Source organism: Salvelinus alpinus, chromosome 38 (genome assembly GCF_045679555.1).
Source record: "Salvelinus alpinus chromosome 38, SLU_Salpinus.1, whole genome shotgun sequence".
In the NCBI taxonomy this organism is placed as follows: domain Eukaryota; kingdom Metazoa; phylum Chordata; class Actinopteri; order Salmoniformes; family Salmonidae; genus Salvelinus; species Salvelinus alpinus.
Window position 1 is genome coordinate 8,689,128 of NC_092123.1, and position 11,149 is coordinate 8,700,276.

Here is an 11,149-nt window from a genome sequence, read left to right on the forward strand (position 1 = left end):
AGAAAGAAAACACGTTACATTCACAGGATACATTTTATTTTTAAGATGAATGTATTTGGAACATAAAAGTATTTCTGGGTAGTTACTGAGATGTCAACCTGGACTGTGGAGGAAGGGAGGGTTGGAGGGAGGGAGTGAGTGGTGCATGGTAGCAAAAAAAGGTAGCAAAATATGTAATTCCAGTGGCTCTATAACATCAGTCAGTTGATTAAAGGGTGGAACTAGAGTTAATTTACTGTAACCTTCAGAGGGAGAGATGAGGAGGGTATATTCAAACAGGTAAAAATAACACTCATTCATTTACCTAATTCCCCTCCTTTCTAAACTCACCCCTGGAGGGTTAGACAATAAATCCAGCGATCCATGACAGGGTCTGAACATAGCTCGCAGCTGAAGGCTAAAAATGGAGAGAAAAGGACTTTAAAGTCAGGCTTCTCACATCCCATGTCTATTCAAGTGTCAAAGAACCTGCACCAATATCACACTCTGTCTACAATAAAGCAATGCTCTGCCTTCTTAACAACATTATCAACAAGGCAGGTCCTACAGGCCCTAGTTTTGTCGCACCTTGACTGCTGTTCAGTCGTGTGGTCAGGTGCCACAAAAAAGGACTTAGAGAAATTGCAATTGGCTCAGAACAGGGCAGCACGGCTGGCCCTTGGATGTACATAGAGAGCTAATATTAATAATATGCATGTCTATCTCTCCTGGCTGAAACTGGAGGAGAGACTGACTTCATCACTAGTATTATTTATGAGAGGTACTGACATGTTGAATGCACCGAGCTGTCTGTCTAAACTCTTGGCACTCAACTCGAACACCCATGCATACCCCACAAGACATGCCACAAGAGGTCTCTTCACAGTCCCCAAGTCCAGAACAGACTATGAGAGGCAAACAGTACTAGATAGAGCCATGACTACATGGAACTCTATTCCACATCGAGTAACTGACGCAAGCAGTAAAATTAGATTTAAAAAACAGATTAAAAAACACCTTATGGAACAGCGGGGACTGTGAAGCAACACAAACATTGACACAGACACATGAATGCGCACACACACACACACACACACACACACACACACACACACACACACACACACACACACACACACACACACACACACACACACACACACACACACACACACACACACACACACACACACACACACACACACACGATAACATACGCACTATACATACACATGGATTTAGTACTGTAGATATGTGGTAGTGGTGGAGTAGCGGCCTGAGGACACACAGTGTGTTGTGAAATCTGTGAATGTATTGTAATGTTTTAAAATTGTATAAACTGCCTTAATTTTGCTGGACCCCAGGAAGAGTAGCTTTGGCAGCAGCTAATGGGGATCCATAATAAATACAAATACAAATACACTTCCCTGTCTGTAAATTGAAAATGGGTCAAAATGACTAGGACTTCAGTCCCCGGATATCAGTCAGAGCTATGACAGAGGAATAGGAATGCCTTACTCTGCTTCTACCTAATGCAGAGCATCCTTTGGAAATCCTACCTTGGTGACTATATTATGAAATATATTCTATATACCTTAAAGGCGTCTTGCTCTACATGTTCACTATGGAGTTGAATTATCAATTACAAAACATAGCATGTTACACATTTCTTACAGTACCCCCAAATTATGTTACATATTTCCTATCATTTGGATGCAGCAACAGTCAGCCCCCCTTGGCTAATGATGAAGGTTTGTCCTGGGCTGAGAGATCCCTAGAGACTATTTATGACGTTACCTCCCTACCGTGCTGTAAACTCTGTTAAAGGCCAATTTGACTAGGTTAACCAAACAGCAACAGCCCAGTCTCACCTCTGTGTCATCCTCTCCTATGGAAAACATGGCTGTTTGGAAAACCTTTGACCTTTGTGCTTGGAGAGAATTAGTTCTCAGACACAGACAAGGTGTAAAGCTTCCAGACACGGTGTATGTATGCAGAGAGATAGAGGATTTGTAAACACAAAACATGCTCTCAAATTTGGACGGCAAGGAAATATAATACATTTTCAGTGTTACCCTCCAGACCTTGTTGAAGACTGAATGTGGCCGCTGGGGCAAAATGAGTTAGATACCCCTGCTGTATGGAGTAACTTGATTGGATGGAATTTGGTATTTCATTAGGATCAACATTATCTGTTTCAAAAGCAGCAGCTACTCCTCCTGGGGTCCACACAAAACATGAAACATGACATAATACAGAACATCAATAGACAAGAACAGCTCAAGGACAGAACTACATACATTTTTTTAAAGGCACACTACATATCAATACATACACACAAACTATCTAGGTCAAATAGGGGAGAGGTGTTGTGCCGTGAGGTGTTGCTTTATCTGTTTATTGAAACCAGGTTTGCTGTTTATTTGACCAATATGAGATGGAAGGAAGTTCTATGCAATAAGGGCTCTATATAATACTGTACGCTTTCTTGAATTTGTTCTGGGATTTGGGGACTGTGAAAAGACCCCTGGTGGCATGTCTGGTGGAGTAAGTGTGTGTGTCAGAGCTGTGTGTAAGTTGACTATGCAAACAATTTGGCATTTCCAACACATTAATGTTTCTTATAAAAAGAAGAAGTGATGCAGTCAGTCTCTCCTCAACTCTTAGCCAAGAGAGACTGGCATGCATATTATTTATATCAGCCCTCTGATTACAATGAAGAGCAAAACGTGCCGCTCTGTTCTGGGCCAGCTGCAGCTTAACTAGGTATTTCCTTGCAGTACTGGACCACACGATAGACTAAACTAGAGCCTGCAGAACTTGCTTTTTGGAGTGTGGTGTCAAAAAAGGAGAGCATCTCTTTATTACGGAAAGACCTCTCCCCATCTTTACAACCATTGAATCTATACAGTGGGGAGAACAAGTATTTGATACACTGCCGATTTTGCAGGTTTTCCTACTTACAAAGCATGTAGAGGTCTGTAATTTTTATCATAGGTACACTTCAACTGTGAGAGACGGAATCTAAAACAAAAATCCAGAAAATCACATTGTATGATTTTTAAGCAATTAATTTGCATTTTATTGCATGACATAAGTATTTGAACACCTACCAACCAGTAAGAATTCCGGCTCTCACAGACCTGTTAGTTTTTCTTTAAGAAGCCCTCCTGTTCTCCACTCATTACCTGTATTAACTGCACCTGTTTGAACTCGTTACCTGTATAAAAGACACCTGTCCACACACGCAATCAAACAGACTCCAACCTCTCCACAATGGCCAAGACCAGAGAGCTGTGTAAGGACATCAGGGATATAATTGAAGACCTGCACAAGGCTGGGATGGGCTACAGGACAATAGGCAAGCAGCTTGGTGAGAAGGCAACAACTGTTGGCGCAATTATTCCTCCTTCCCTCAGTAAGAGCATTGAAGATGGGTCGTGGCTGGGTCTTCCAGCATGTCAACGACCAGAAACACACAGCCAGGGCAACTAAGGAGTGGCTTCGTAAGAAGCATCTCAAGGTCCTGGAGTGGCCTAGCCAGTCTCCAGACCTGAACCCAATAGAAAATCTTTGGAGTGAGCTGAAAGTCCGTATTGCCCAGCGACAGCCCCGAAACCTGAAGGATCTGGAGAAGGTCTGTATGGAGGAGTGGGCCAAAATTCCTGCTGCAGTGTGTGCAAACCTGGTCAAGAACTACAGGAAATGTATGATCTCTGTAATTGCAAACAAAGGTTTCTGTACCAAATATTAAGTTCTGCTTTTCTGATGTATCAAATACTTATGTCATGCAATAAAATGCAAATTAATTAGTTAAAAATCATACAATGTGATTTTCTGGATTTTTGTTTTAGATTCCGTCTCTCACAGTTGAAGTGTACCTATGATAGAAATTACAGACCTCTACATGCTTTGTAAGTAGGAAACACTGCCGATTTTGCAGGTTATCAAATACTTGTTCTCCCCACTGTATGTTTTGACCATGACAGTTTACAATCTAAGGTACCGGCAACTAATTTAGTCTCAACTTCTTCAACAGCCACACCATTCATTAGAACTTAAGGAATGATTTGTACCAAATACAATGCTCTTAGTTTTAGAGATGTTCAGGACCAGTTTATTACTGGCCACCCATTCCAAAACAGACTGCAACTCTTTGTTAAGGGTTTCATGACTTCATTAGCTGTGGTTTCTGATGCGTACATGGTTGAATCATCAGCATACATGGACACACATGCTTTGTTTAATGCAAGTGGCAGGTCATTGGTAAAAATAGAAAAGAGTAGAGGGCCTAGAGAGCTGCCCTGCGGTACACCATACTTTACATTTACATTTAACATTTAAGTCATTTAGCAGACGCTCTTATCCAGAGCGACTTACATGTTTGACATTAGAGAATCTTTCATTAAAGAAAACCCTTTGAGTTCTATTACATAGGTAGCTCTCAATCCACGATATGGCAGAGGTTGAAAAGACATAACACATAAGCTAAGACTTCATCCAAAATGTTACCCTTCTCCCTACATAGTGCAATACTTTTGACCAGAGCCCTACAGACACGAGCATTATATAGGGAATAGGGTGCCATTTGAGACACAGACTAGGTGACACACAACAGGCTCCCCAGCAGGAGTGTGGCATCATGATCTGACCTATGACCCCAACCATGGTGGTGCTAGTGAAAGAATGCTTTGTAGTCTCATAAGGAGATGGTCATCAGAGTCCATTCTCAGGGCAGTTGTTTAGTGGTTTAATTGAGACTCTCTGACTATACACACACATGCACAAACGTGCGCGCGCACACACACACACACACACACGCGCGCACTCACCCACACACACGACATGCTGTGGTGAACTAAAGGGTCAGGGCCCATTCTTTGATTTATTTGTTGTGACAACTCTGCTGAAGGAGCAAATGACCCGCTGATTGGATGTGGGAGAGGAGAGAAGAAACACCAAGGAACTAGTGCTTACTTTCCCTAATGGTATAACTACTAGTCCCCTGCACTGTAAACCCCAATGTGCTGTCATTACTCAAACCCTTTAAGGAAACCCGTTGCACTTAAAGGGATCATTCGGGATTTTGGAAATTAGGCCCTTTATCTACTTCCCAAGAGTCAGATGAACTCGTGGATACCATTTTTATAGCAGTTTGAAGGATGTTGCTAACTAGCGGTAGCGCAATTGCTAACTAGCGTTAGCATAATTACTGCTAGCATTCTAGCAGATACACATAGACTTCCAGTCATTGGGCTCACGCTAGTTTGGCTTGCGAAACTACATCTAACTTCCTTCATGCTTGACACAGAGACAATAAAATGTTATTCACAAGTTCATCTAACTCTGGGGAAGTAGATAAAGGGCCTCATTGCTAAAATCCTGAAGTATCCCTTTAATATATAAGAGTACGGTCACCAAAAGTGATTTTGTAGTCATTACTCAAACTGACAGTAGTGGTGCGTGGGTAAAACCATTGGGGAAGCCAAGCCAGTAAAAAAGCAATATCACAACCTATGTTGTGATATTTGTGTTGTTTGCTCTATAACCTATTCATTCATACCGGAGAGCAACATCTGTCCTGTCAAGTCCACACCCCACTTGTAGACTAGTTGAAAGCTAATGCCATCCTCCTCTCTTTCATGTTGGAAAAACAGTCTATGGCTCTGTATGCTTTTAGTTTTAGTTTTCAGAAGTAGCTTGTTAACGTCAGGCTACTAGTGTAGGGGGTGCGTACTGGCGGCAGAGAAGTCAGGCGCAGGAGAGCAAAAACTGATTTACAAAGGCGCAGTTTAATAAACAAAACCACAGGGTAACAGAAAACTAAATCAATAGGTAAACAAAACCCGTTACACACCAGCATAACGTGCACAAGCACTACAATAAACAATTCCGGACAAGGACATGGGGGGAAACAGAGGGTTAAATACATAACATGTAATGATGGAATTGAAACCAGGTGTGTGGGAAGACAAGACAAAACAAATGGAAAATGAAAGGTGGATCGGCGATGGCTAGAAGACCGGTGACGTCGACCGCCGAACGCTGCCCGAACAAAGAGAGGGACCGACTTCGGCGGAAGTCGTGACAACTAGGCTACATCTAGGCTACATATTGAACTTCAATCGTCTCAGGCCAGTGGCACAATATATTAATTTATGGTTAGATCAGAATCGCCGTCATAATCATTGGCCTGTACAGAGAATTAAGTCAAAACCACAAGTCCAAATTGGTGTGAAGCCAAATCCAAACTGTCCTTCCTTGGGGGCATTTTGCTGCACCAGGACAACCCACAGTTGAGCTCAGCTCAACGCTGATTGGCCAATTATTTTATATCTTTTTTTATCAAGGGAGGATTCTCAAATGGGATCAGTCAATCAAACGCTACGGTGGCAACATGTCATACTCTTTTGTTCCCCAAAGCATCAGATACACGGGCTACACATACTGAGACAGAGGGCCTCACTCGGATGATTTCTCTGGTGAGACTCGGCCACTTGCGAATTGATGGAAAATTCTGAAAACACAGAGACTGAATACAGTGAGGGAAAAAAGTATTTGATCCCCTGCTGATTTTGTACGTTTGCCCACTGACAAAGAAATGATCAGTCTATAATTTTAATGGTAGGTTTATTTGAACAGTGAGAGACAGAATATCAACAAAAAAATCCAGACAAACGCATGTCAAAAATGTTATGAATTGATTTGCATTTTAATGAGGGAAATAAGTATTTGACCCCTCTGCAAAACATGACTTAGTACTTGGTGGCAAAACCCTTGTTGGCAATCACAGAGGTCAGACGTTTCTTGTAGTTGGCCACCAGGTTTGCACACATCTCAGGAGGGATTTTGTCCCACTCCTCTTTGCAGATCTTCTTCAAGTCATTAAGGTTTTGAGGCTGACGTTTGGCAACTCGAACCTTCAGCTCCCTCCACAGATTTTCTATGGGATTAAGGTCTGGATACTGGCTAGGCCACTCCAGGACCTTAATGTGCTTCTTCTTGAGCCACTCCTTTGTTGCCTTGGCCGTGTGTTTTGGGTCATTGTCATGCTGGAATACCCATCCACGACCCATTTTCAATACCCTGGCTGAGGGAAGGAGGTTTTCACCCAAGATTTGACGGTACATGGCCCCGTCCATCGTCCCTTTGATGCGGTGAAGTTGTCCTGTCCCTTTAGCAGAAAAACACCCCCAAAGCATAATGTTTCCACCTCCATGTTTGACGGTGGGGATGGTTTCTTGGGGTCATAGGCAGCATTCCTCCTCCTCCAAACACGGCAAGTTGGGTTGATGCCAAAGAACTCCATTTTGGTCTCATCTGACCACAACACGTTCACCCAGTTGTCCTCTGAATCATTCAGATGTTCATTGGCAAACTTCAGACGGGCATGTATATGTGCTTTCTTGAGCAGGGGGACCTTGCGGGCGCTGCAGGATTTCAGTCCTTCACGGCATAGTGTGTTACCAATTGTTTTCTTGATGACTATGGTCCCAGCTGCCTTGAGATCATTGACAAGATCCTCCTGTGTAGTTCTGGGCTGATTCCTCACCGTTCTCATGATCATTGCAACTTCACGAGGTGAGATCTTGCATGGAGCCCCAGGCTGAGGGAGATTGACAGGTCTTTTGTGTTTCTTCCATTTGCGAATAATCACAGAAACTGTTGTCACCTTCTCACCAAGCTGCTTGGCGATGGTCTTGTAGCCCATTCCAGCCTTGTGTAGGTCTACAATCTTGTCCCTGACATCCTTGGAGAGCTCTTTGGTCTTGGCCATGGTGGAGAGTTTGGAATCTGATTGATTGATTGCTTCTGTGGACAGGTATCTTTTATACAGGTAAGAAACTGAGATTAGGAGCACTCCCTTTAAGAGTGTGCTCCTAATCTCCATTCGTTACCTGTATGAAAGACACCTGGGAGCCAGAAATCTTTTTGATTGAGAAGGGGTCAAATACTTATTTCCCTCATTAAAATGCAAATCAATTTATAACATTTTTGACATGCATTTTTCTGGATATTTTTGTTGTTATTCTGTCTCTCACTGTTCAAATAAACCTACCATTAAAATTATAGACTGATAATATCTTTGTCAGTGGGCAAACGTACAAAATCAGCAGGGGATCAAATACTTTTTTCCCTCACTGTATAAATTATTTTTATTGTCAAACATTTGGGGAAGCATGGCTTCCCTTGGTATCCATGAATACATGCCATTGCAAACGGATAGAGTCACTGTGACCCTGTAGGGGGCCCAGATTTGAGTTGTATCAGCTTGAACATTTTAAGTAATGCCCCCACTAAGCCACTCCTCGAATATAATTTCCCAGTGTGCCTTTCCTTTTTGAGTGAATTGTAGAGTTCCCACCCATGACTGTATTTGTTAGTGACATGGTTGTTGAATTCATTCATTTTCAGTCCTGTGGCCTTCACCAAGTGAGTTCCTAGGTGAATGTTATCATTATAATTAAACTCTTTATGACTATTCAGTACATATCTCATAAAGCCTTATTTTTTTACACTAATACAGTGGCCTGAAACTCATGGTTTATAGGCCACACCAGGCCTGCAAGTAGGGTTGCAAAATTCCAGTAACTTTCCAAAAAAATCCCTGATTTTCTACAAATACTGGAAAGATTTCCAGGAATCTCCCAACCAAAAGTTCTGGAAAACCTTGGAAATTGACCAGAATTTTGCAACCATACCTGCAAGTCACATTATGCTGACTTGCAAAGTGATGTGTAATTCCTACTGGAATCCAGCCAAAGTTAAAATTTCCAACAGTTGAAATATTTATTCACCCACAAACTGCATTCATAATGACTGCCAGTGATAGGACACAGTGTGAGGAGACTACCTAAGCCATTTCAACTGGAACAACCATTTCAGTAACGGGTGCAAAAAATCTAACTAAATAGCATGTGTAGCATAAGATTAATGAATCAATCACTTAATGTACATGCAAAAACACAGATATTAAATACAATTCCCAAAAAATCTACCTGCAATAGCACATGCTAGGAAAAAAAGTTAATTTGTTATCATAACTTTAAAAAATATAGTTGATGTGACTTCTCATTTAGTTTTGAGTCAGTACCACATAAACAATTTAAGCGCTAATGACTTTTAATTTACTTGGGGTTCAATTTACTAGAAGTGTTTGAGTGAAAAATGCCTTGGGGCTTACAGTGTGGGGGAGAAAAGGTCCAACTCCGAGTCTACAATGGTCGTTCATCCACCTCTGGCCTGCTCGCCTCCCTACCTCTGAGGAAGTACAGTTCCCGCTCAGCCCAGTCAAAACTGTTCGCTGCTCTGGCACCCCAATGGTGGAACAAACTCCCTCACGACGCCAGGTCAGCGGAGTCAATCACCACCTTCCGGAGACACCTGAAACCCCACCTCTTTAAGGAATACCTAGGATAGGATAAAGTAATCCTTCTAACCCCCCCCCCCCCTTAAAAGAGTTAGATGCACTATTGTAAAGTGGTTGTTCCACTGGATATCATAAGGTGAATGCACCAATTTGTAAGTCGCTCTGGATAAGAGCGTCTGCTAAATGACTTAAATGTAAATTGTAAATGTCTAAGTTTAAGATGCCATTCATTACTTGATTCACAATCTACCAGTGGCATACATGTCTGTACTGTCCCACATGGGCTATATTTATAATGCTGTATTGACATTGTTTTAATGTTGTATTACTGGTAACATAGTTATAATCCTGTAAAGCTGCCCCCGACAAAACTCCTTAAGCATATCTACTTATCTACTCGTTGGCTGGTGGTGAGCGACAGATATGCACGGCTTTAGAACCAGACACCAAATGACACAGCAGCACAACCTCTAACTGTGTCCTCCTCAGCAACTGGCTACAGTGCCAAGTTCTCCAGCAGCTTGCATGTCTAAAACACTTAGGCCTACAATATCACGCGTTATATACACAACTTATATTATAGCCCTACTGTAAGGTGTTGAGAAAGAGACCTTAGTTACTACACAGTGCCAATTTCTCCCGCTGGTTGTATTTCTAGAACAGTTAGAATAATAGAGAGTCCGGGGCATTATTATATAAGGTGTCAAAGCATAACAATAGCCACAGACCTATACAGAGCTATACCATACTATGCTATGATTGTATAACAGTATTTCATTTAGAAGTAGAACAACAGAAGGCTGGTTTAGATACCAAGGGAGACATTTGTTCCACCTCCCCCAAAAGCAACCCAGACTGTAACTGTATGTATGGCTATAATGATTTTCAGCACTGCTATTGTCTGCGGGTGTGTCGAATAAACTGCTGCTTTCTTACCATATGGTCCATACCGCCATATCACACTGTCTTAAATCTGATGCAGCTGTCTGACAATGGAAAAGTTTGAGAAAATGTTCTGATCCTCTCAAGTCTTATCTATGAATTGTTATGAAAAAGTATCTGGAGGAGTGACAGAACACTGAAAATACACTTTATATTATTCCCTGGACCATAATAAATATTCAAAGTGCAAAGCTCTCATCAGTCAACAATTGTACGCTAAACTACATTTTGTTATCTTCCTTTTTATCAAGGGCAATAGTCGAGGCATTCACGTGTTACTGTACTTTTTAAAAAACATTATGATTTATTCGACTTACCTAACTGGGCGAGCGCTCTCAACTGCATCAGATAGAGAAACACAATGCGCAGATATCCCGGGATTGACGCATGTGTGAGGCTGCAAACTGCGCAATCCATAGTAGCGGTTCACAATTTCACCGAAGGAAAAGATGCCACAACATTTCACAGATGTTAGATCCCATTTGAGAATCCTCGAAAGTTTTCAAAATGTTCTTGAGTGACAAAAGTGTTATCGTTTAGTTGTTTCAGAGCCGTGGTTCCTCAGGTTGTATTAACGGTTGAATCCGTGGGAAGTTTTAGAGCGTTCTTTTCTTTTCAACCAACTTTTCTAATCAAGACACAACAAGTTGCTCAGTCTTACAAGGAGGAGGGAGGACAGCACATCCCGCCTTCAAGTCCACATACTAACCCTTGGGGTGTAGGAGGACCCTCTTGAAGAATAGTCAATAGTCTTTGGTAAATTCAACTGAGACAAAGCCTCAAATATTTTTTGTGGGATATCTAAACTTTTTTGTGAATAGAAATGTTATTACGGTTATAATATAATATACAAAAATA

At 41.8% G+C, this 11,149-nt stretch overlaps 1 pseudogene; it reads right to left on the bottom strand.

The window, feature by feature from the left end:
• Positions 1-10,927, bottom strand: part of LOC139566231 (von Willebrand factor D and EGF domain-containing protein-like) — a 63,460-nt pseudogene extending 52,533 nt beyond the window's left edge.
• Positions 10,928-11,149: the final 222 nt, after the last annotated feature.